This window comes from Poromitra crassiceps (genome assembly GCF_964638095.1).
Source record: "Poromitra crassiceps genome assembly, chromosome: 18".
In the NCBI taxonomy this organism is placed as follows: Eukaryota; Metazoa; Chordata; class Actinopteri; order Beryciformes; family Melamphaidae; genus Poromitra; species Poromitra crassiceps.
Genome location: NC_139636.1, coordinates 4889599 through 4899249, shown reverse-complemented (window position 1 = coordinate 4899249; position 9651 = coordinate 4889599). Strand labels below are relative to the sequence as shown.

Genomic DNA, 9651 nt, shown 5'->3' with positions numbered 1-9651 from the left:
TAGTAACTGTAACTACTAATTTTCAGTAACTTGCCAAGCACTGATAACAACCAATGGGAGAGAATGCTGGATAACATGTAATAACAGATGCACATGACAAGAACTGCTTATTCACTTTTTAACCTCTGACCCTTCTCTTTCCTTCCTCCTTAACGTAACCTCTCTTTTTAACCTCTGACCCTTGTGATAGTAAATTATTGATTGAGGGGAGAGATTTTACTCCCTCCCACTGCTGGCCACTAGTTGCGGTGTTCAGGGCTGTAGTGGTGGCTGCTGTACCTGTCCTCACATGATAAATGAAAGTGTATGTACAGTATGTATGTATGTATATTGTGTTGTATTGCTTCTGGCTTTGACAGCAATAGAGGGGAACCAGAGAAATTCATCATGAGTGGTTTGCTTGCTTTAAAAGAATATATAACTGCCGTTGAGTCTCCCATCCACAGGCTTGGCCCGGAGGTTGACGCCAGCAGGGCAACATCTGCCCTTGGCACATGAACAATGCGCTGTGTGTTTACCGACCTGGGCAGTTTAACAGCAGAGAGGATTCAGGCCAAGCGAATCCGACGGAACGGAGAAGGTGTGAGGCGCTGGTCAATGACGGGGAGAGAGACTGACACGGCCGGAGACGCAAGCTGCAGAGTCCACAAAAGACATATTAGAAGAGAGCCATAGATCAAAATGGAACAGAGTCGATAATGATCAACAACCAATTAATAAGCACTCAATCAATAATTTACTATCACACCCTTCTCTTTCCTTCCTCCTTAACCTAACCTCTCTTTTTAACCAATCCATGGACAATCCAAAGGTTGTGTGTGTGTTTATAAAGCTAATAGAATGCGAGGGAGCCAGAGAGAGTCGGAGCAACAGCACAACTAAATCAGACACCATTCAATCATGTTTGGATCTCTGGTTCTAGTATGGATGGCTGTATTTCTCCTCCTGTTCCTCTTTCAGAACCACAGGACTAAAAACTTCCCTCCAGGCCCGCGACCCGTGCCCATCTTAGGAAACCTGCTGCAGCTCAGTCTGGAGAATCCCATTGCAGATCTGGAGAGGGTAACTGAATGATGCGAAGAGAACTCTGTTGTGTATTGATATCTGCATTGATGAGATGATGGGTGGAATATTCAAGATGGAGAATCCTGCTGGAGATGTGGAGAGCAGAATATATTAATTTGGCTGGATTCACACAGGCACTAATTATATTTATACAGTCAGGACTAGTATAATTAATGGCTCATGCTTCATCATGGGTTCATGCCTGCCAGCTCAGTGGTAGATTTTGGTCAGGGGGAAAAAAGTGTGGCAATATCCTGCAGTGCATCCGGTCAAAAATGCATAAAAATAAAATGCAGTTTGGTCCATACATACTACCGGTATGTATACTGAATTGAAGAGAGGCGATTACATTACATAAAGCTAGAAAATTGCACTCTTCGCACATTCCTTTCTACTGTAGCGCCCCACGCTGCCTTGCACGCTGCGCGGGCTCGCCCGCTCAGCTGGCTGTGCTCATTTCTACCGTGCTTCGTTGGTTTGCCCTCCAGGTCTTGCCCGCTTCGTGGGCTCGCAGACGCAACTCGCAACACGTGCTTGCCTGGCCTCACACGCTGCCGCTGCGCGTGGCGCCTGATTATTATATTAGTAAGATGCCTTGAGTCATGTTTTATGAGGGATGTTATTTTGTAGGCTACAGTTAAGTGAACATAAATATGAACTGACAGATTTTTGAATGGAGTTTGTTTAGTTTACACTACCTGGGTATATTATACAAAAGATGATCTACTCGGTAGGCCTACTCATTTACAGTGCTGCTTCTGCTGCGTACCTGCTATACAGTACATTTCAATTTGAATGTGTTGCTTTTGCTGGGCTGTGGGACTGGAGTGTTGAAATGTTGGTATGGTGAGCAGCAGCAATACATATCATTGCTTAGCTTCTTTCCCTAAACTTGCGAGAGTCAACAGTTTACTCGGCGGCTGCGGTGTTTTTTTTAATACAGGTTAGTAGCAGGTGGATAGCCTAAATCTAATGTTGCATCAGAGTAAAGTCTTCTCATCACAGTCCAAAGAGCAAAGCTGAGTTTGTTTAACATGATAACATCTGGACTCTATCACCACCACATAGAGTTGAGACTGTGTGAGGATCGCTTGAACAAGCTGGCTGCAAAGATCATGGCAGCTACATTCTACTCGCAAGTACCCCATACAACCCCACATCAAAAAATCAGAACTATCCCTTTAAGGCTGTTTATATAGATTGAAGGGCATGAATCCTAAGTATTGGGGCAATGAAGGGCAGGGGTCAGGGGGAGGCAGTCTGTCACACTGGAATCCCAATGTGAGAGTGGAGTGGATTTTGACCTTTCATCAGTGAAATATCTGATCAAGACAAAAGTGGATAAAGGATAATTTAACGGATAGTTAACAGATAATTACATACAAGGTCTGAAAAGTTCAAATGACTTCAACATTTGATGTTTGAAAAAATACCTCACCTACCTAACCTGAATCCCCAAATTGTAATCGTAATATCTGCTACACTGCCCTCAGCTGGCCAAACGCTACGGTAACGTCTACAGCCTGTTCTTCGGCTCCAGACCAGTGGTCATCCTCAATGGTCTGCAGGCCATAAAAGAAGCTCTGGTCAGCAAGCCTGCTGACTTCTCTGGAAGACCACAAGACCTCATGATCAATCACGCAGTACAACGAAAAGGCAATTTATTATTGTTATTATTATTATTATTATTTATTATTATTATTATTATTATTATTATTATTATTATTATTATTATTATTATTATTATTATTATTATTATTATTATTATTATTATGTTATGTGGAATAGGATTGGGCCACACGTTAAATAAAAGGTTTATTTGGAATTCTGAATTTATTTCCGAATTCTGATTTGAACCTCGCTTCCTGGGTTAGGATCCTGAACCCTTTCTGTACTTTCACGCTCCGTGTTTTATGTCTACATTTTTGCCCGTAGCTCATGCTCCAGGAGTGATTCTAGCAGATTATGAACCTGGTTGGAAGGAGCAACGACGCTTTGGTCTGATGACCCTGAGGAACTTTGGTCTGGGGAAGAAGTCCATGGAGGAGAGGATTCTGGGAGAGACACAACGCCTGATGAAGGTCCTGGAGGAGAGTGTTGGTATGATAGTGAGAGAGAATTTTTTTTAATTCAGGGTGGCAGAGGCAGAGTAAGGTGGCCGTGCCATCCCGCATTTCGGAAATTCACATAATCGCAGCTATTGCGAATTCGCATTGTTGTTGTTGTTGTTGTTGTTGTTTTTGTTTGTTGTTTTGCTAAATATCATCTCTCCCCCCCCCCCTCCTCCCCCAGGAAAAACCATGAAACCTGATGTGTTGTTCCATAATGCAGCATCCAACATCATCTGCCAAATCCTGTTTGATACCCACCATGACTATGGTGATGAGTTCCTCAAGCTGTTTGTTGGCGTTTTCAAAGACACCTCCAAGATCATCAACGGGCGCTGGGGGATGGTGAGTCACAGCTGGGAAACCGTATTAAGAATAGAACTAGTGTAGACATTAACTTCATCATCACATGAAGGATTTTCATTGTTCATACAATTTTGAAGCAGTGTTAGCCTAGCACTGAGCCTGGTATGCCCAAGTCCACTTTGGAGCATTTAGAGATGATGTTGAGAGAGGCACTGATCATTCTACTGTATCTGATTTTATACCATGTACTTTCTCTATTCCTTCAGATTTACGACTCTATCCCAATTGTGCGCAACCTGCCATTACCATTCCAGAAAGCCTTCAAGCTTTTTAAGGTAGCCCTGATTATGATGGAAAATGAACACATGAACCTGTTCAAATGATACTGTAGTTTAGTTTAGTTTAGTTTAGTTTATTTCGATCAGAAAGAAAAGAATATTCACAGAAAAGGGGAAAAAAAACAGAAAAAAAAAGATACATAAGGCTGACCGAAAGGGTTTTAGGGCTGAAGCTAGCTAGCTTATTAAATGCCCTTACCCTTATTCCTTTACGTTATATGTAAACATATGCAGTACATATGCATACACATGGATACATACATGCATTGATTTACACACACAAATAGCACATGCTCCTAATTATTCATACATGCCCATACACACATAGGCTACCTACCACATATACATATAATTACACATACATAGCTAATACCAAACATACTACAGGAAATACAAGTGACCCATAAGTCCTGATTGTGAACCATCACGTCTATACTTCTCCAGAATAATGTTTCTATACTTTTTTTTTAATTGCACAAGATTTTTACTTTCTTTGATCTCGTCAGATAATTTATTCCACAGTTTCACACCACAGACAGATACGCACATGCTCTTCAGAGTGCTATGAACAATTGGTTGTTTGAAATTCAATCTCCCTCTCAGCTCATAACCACCTTCTCTATCACTGAACTGTTTTTGTATATTACCAGGAAGTAAATTATGTCGCGCTTTATACAGAGTTTGGGCGGTTTTGAACTCCACCAGATCCCAAAACTTCAGCGTCTTTGATTTATGAAACAGTACATTTGTGTGTTCATGATAACCTACCTTATTCACTATCCTTATTGCTCTCTTTTGCATGTTGCATATTGTCTGTAAGTTGCTTCTATAGGTGTTTCCCCATACTTCAACACAATAAGTCAAGTATGGTAAGAAGAGTGTACAGTACAGTGTTTGCAATGATTTGATGTTCAAAAAGTGCCTTGTTTTGCATAGAATCCCCACAGTGCTTGCTAACTTGAACCTGATATATCTGATATGTGGTTTCCAGCTAAAGTTGTGGTCGATTATTACTCCTAAAAATGTGTTCTCATGTACTCTTTCTAGTTTAACACTGTTAACACTAGTTATTTTCAACATGAACTCTTTTGGCCAGATTGCCCAGGAAAAAGGCATGGAGCTGGTGGCTGAGAACAAAAAGACCAGGGTTCTTGGTAAACCACGACATTTCATAGACTGCTACCTGGATGAAATGGAAAAGGTGTGTGTGTGTGTGTGTGTGTGTGTGTGTGTGTGTGTGTGTGTGTGTGTGTGTGTGTGTGTGTGTGTGTGTGTGTGTGTGTGTGTGTGTGTGTGTGTGTGTGTGTGTGTGTGTGTGTTTCAATCAGGAGACACACATTTCTACATTAACAATGATTTATTAACAATGATTAAGTTACATGAGCCTTTAGGCAACATTAGAATATCTTTGGCGATTAGACTCCATCATGACGTCACCATGATAATGATGTCATGATCAGCAGGGGTAGTGCAGCCAGGAAGGAATAGGATTGAATATCCCCCCCACCCCTCATGGAGTCTGGACCTGGTGGTGGTGGTGGAGGTGAGGTCTTGGTCTTGCTGGAGAGGGCTTCTGAAGACTGGAGGTGAATGGGGTGGTGGAGGATGGTCACAGAGGATGCACTGAAAGACAGCAGCAGACAGCATAAGAGGAGAGGGCGGCTTTTAACTTTGATAGGCGACGATAGGCTGAATAGGAAGATGTGTCCTACTCTGATTGGTTTAAGCGAAATGTTACCGCCCTTGAACAGCTGACACCAGTTGGAGCCGGAAAAAGGGGGAGAATGAATTATTGAGGGGAGTGAATGAACGAGTGGGTGTAACAACTAAAATGTCTCTCCTCCAGAACTTACGCTAAGCTCCGTGTGTCTGTATACATGAATGTGTGTGTCTGTCTTTCTGTGTGTGTACAGGAAAGATTCCATTCAATTGACAGCAATCTGGGAACCCAGAGTCTAACTGTCTGGACCTAAAAAACACCTACAAATAGTACAAGTCTTTTTTCAGGTACTTTTTATCAATCGATCAACTCACCAATCAGATTAAACAATGACAGAAGAGGACATCTGGCCCGGATCTCTACGGCGGAAACCCTGAAATGTTTACTGTAGTCATCAGACTGATTAGAATCTGGGTGCCCAGATTGAATTGACAGTAGCTACATAACTGTTATGTTGTTGAACAGTGACATGCTGTATTTGAGCTAAAGTAGTTCATTAGGATCGTGGTAACATAACCAAATGAGTGAATAGCTAGCGACAGACAGAAGGGGTCGTGTTTAACCACTCATTCTCCCCTCCCTGTCTCCAAAGAGAGGAGGTGATGGCTCGTCATTTTCTGAAGATCAACTTTATTCATATCTTCTTGATCTTCACTTTGCTGGAACTGACACTACCTCCAACACCCTGCTCATTGCCTTCCTCTACCTGTCCACCCATCCACAGATACAGGGTATGTGTCTGTCTGTCTGTCTGTCTGTCTGTCTGTCTGTCTGTCTGTCTGTCTGTCTGTCTGTCTGTCTGTCTGTCTGTCTGTCTGTCTGTCTGTCTGTCTGCCTGTCTGTCTGCCTGTCTGCCTGTCTGCCTGCCTGTCTGTCTGTCTGTCTGTCTGTCTTTATAAAACGGATAGTTCCGGTCCTTGATTATGATTGGCTGAGCTGCGTTCAAAGCTATTGTAAAATACTCACACACCTGTGACATGACTAAATATCTTGCATGGTTATATTTTATTTTTATGTTGCTCTTTATCTTTGTGTGTATTTCTTACCTTTCTCTCCTGTCCTTCTCTCTCTCTCTCTCAGAGTGTTGTCAGCAGGAAATAGACAAGGTTCTGGATGGGAAGGATTAAGCCAGTTTTGAAGACAGACACCAGTTGCCCTACATCCAGGTTTAAAGTAGTTAAAACACACTTTTCAATTAGAGCTACCTAGTGTTGTAGTACTCAAGACAGGTCTTGGTCTTGGTCTTGGTTCAGGGTGTCAACAGTTATTAAAAAAGTTCTAAACGTGCTCTGCCCCCCCTTCGGCCTTGGTTTTGACTCAGTCTCGGTTTAGGTGGTCTCGACCACAACACTGCCATCATCTACCTGCAATTGGAGCTGTTCTGTGACAGCACCACTGTATATTGTGCTGCAGTATGTTACTCTAATGGCCATCTCTGTCCATGCAGGCTATGACCCATGAGATCCAGAGGATAGCCGACACTGTTCCTCTCAGTGTCTTCCACTGCACCACTAAAGACACAGAGCTCATGGGATACTCCATACCCAGGGTATAGGAAACATATACGCCTACTGTAGATAATGAGAGAACTACTTCAGACGTATCATGGCAATATTCTACTCAACAACCCCAACATGAAATTTCAGTCGTGCGCTATTCACCCCCATGTCAGTCGAAAGTCCACCCTAACCCTTAAGTTCATGGTCACTCAGTTCCAGTTCCATCTAAGCCTTCTCCCAAACGATCGACATTAACAGAGCCATCTAATTGTTACGGCTCAAAAAGTACAAATCAAATTTCCAAGGGTTTTGTAGCTAGACGATTGCACTTGCAGTGTCCAATATTGTACATTTTTGCTGTAATTGTTGTTAATATTGCTTTAATTTTACCCCCTGGTCTTTTAATGCACCAGACACTTTAATGCATTGTGCACTTTTTTTGTTGCACTAGCCGCCTGTGCCTATCCTGCACTGTACACTGTATTGCATACTGTTTTGCATTTTGCAGTTGTTTTTGATTGCATGTTCCTCTACTTTTTATACATTGCAGCAGATGTGTAGTTGTATTGTCTGTCTCTCATGGTCTGTTACTGTGATTGTTTTGTCTGTTTGAGCATGCCAAGACAAATTCCAATCAATTTTGGTTGATATGGCAATAAAACTATTGAATCTTGAATCTTGAATCTTAATTTCTGAGGTAAGATCGAGACCTCACATAAGCCCAATAGGGTTTCTTGTCTCTTACCTGCACAATATTTTCATACACTTGTATCTTTCCTTTTGTTCTTGATTGATTGATTGATTGATTGATTGATTGATTTATTGATTGATTTGTATTTATCTTTACTGTGTGCAAATCAATCAACCAACCAACCAATCAATCAATCAATCAATCAATCAATCAATCAATCAATCAATCAATCAATCAATCAATCAATCAATCAATCAATAGCAGAGGAGGGAGAGTATGGTTTTGGTTGTTTTCAAATTTGAATAGAACTCTAACCATTGTTCTTTGTTGTTGTTTGTTCTATAGGGAACCATTGTCATTCCAAACCTGTCCTCGGTGCTGTATGAAGAGGGACAGTGGAAATTCCCACACGAATTCAACCCTGAAAACTTCCTCAATGACCAGGGAGAGTTTGTCAAGCCAGAGGCCTTCATGCCTTTCTCTACAGGTGGGTGGCGCTCTGATCTGCTTAGAGCCTGTGGCCTCCAGAGCTGTTGTTGAATCACCACAGTGTCTTCAAATGCAAATACATGCTCTATGCATTTACTACCACAACAGGGTACAGATTGCACTTGCAAATGTGAACACCAACCATACCAAACCACGTTGACAACACAACTGACAACCCCCCCTCCCCTCCCCCCAGGCCCCTTGGAGGGTGGCTCACTATCGCCCTCTATTGGTCAGCCGCCACTGGTTGTAGTTCATATTGTGTTATTGCTGTTTTAAACCACAGGTCCCCGGATGTGTCTTGGAGAGGGCCTGGCTCGTATGGAGCTCTTCCTCATCTTGGTGACTCTGCTGAGGAGGTTCCAGTTCAGCTGGCCAGAAGATGCTGGACAGCCAGACTACACCATGGTCTTTGGATCGACCCAGACCCCAAAACCTTACCACATGAAGGTCCAATTCAGAGACACTGCATACAGGTCTTGAATCAGGCCTTGAATGTCTGTGTCATAGTCCAAATTCCAACATAAGACAGAGAAATGTAATCATTTTGTGATCCTAAAACAGATTTAGAGAGGAATTCAATTGAAATTAACTGTAAAGGAAAATTCCACCCTCAGATCTTAAGTTAAGTATCATCAGTCCGTGATGCTCAGTGTTTTCCAATGAGATACAGTATGTTCTGATGAAATGTAATTTTTTGGTGTACTCTACTTCTACTTCAGTGAGTGATTTCCGATAAAGCAATGACCCAGATTATGTGCATGGGAGGAAATGTGTTCACATTATACAAGATGAAATGATTTTATCAGCAACTGGTGGCAGTGACTTGCCAAATGCTGTTTGCTAAACTAAGTGTAACCAGAGTAACTAGTAGGGCTATAACAAATATTTGATACATATTCCATTCACCATAGAAAAATAAATCTCTAGACAGACCATCTGTACTCTTGCTCCCTCTCCCATAAAATTCTGATCATATTTCATGTTGAAAGCGCCCATAACAGCAATGCAGAATAATATACAAACTAACCAAGCATCTCTTTGTCTGCTTAATCCACTTTTATTGATTTAACAACTTGAATATTGCCATTTCATACATAGGTGGCATACATGTTCAATTGCGTTGACTCTCTGTAACAACACACTGTATAGGCGCGTTGCAAAAAACCATGAAAAACAACTGACATTTCTCAGCAGCTTGTGGCCCACTTTACCAAAAGCATCTGAGCAGTGTAATGCTCTCAGTCCATATCTGCTGACAGCAGAACTCAGATGGTGAGCTGAAACTGATCATCTGAAGGATTGTTGATGTATAGGCCTACTTACTGTATGTGTAGGGAGCCACAGTCGTGCCCACTTCTGGGTTAGGCATAAGAGCCAAGGGATTTCGACCACCTTTCTGTTTTCCAATGCACATTTCATAAAAATGCTTCTA

The 9651-nt window shown here is 42.0% G+C and overlaps 1 pseudogene across 1 annotated transcript; it reads left to right on the top strand.

Moving 5' to 3' along the window:
• Positions 1–900: 900 nt before the first annotated feature.
• Positions 901–8699, top strand: LOC310792471 (cytochrome P450 2D15-like; annotated as a pseudogene). The gene is made up of 11 exons: positions 901–1062; positions 2559–2721; positions 3001–3165; positions 3358–3518; positions 3746–3814; positions 4914–5018; positions 6130–6268; positions 6618–6703; positions 6985–7086; positions 8073–8214; positions 8503–8699. The product of its transcript is annotated as a cytochrome P450 2D15-like (transcript).
• The last annotated feature ends 952 nt before the right edge of the window (positions 8700–9651 follow it).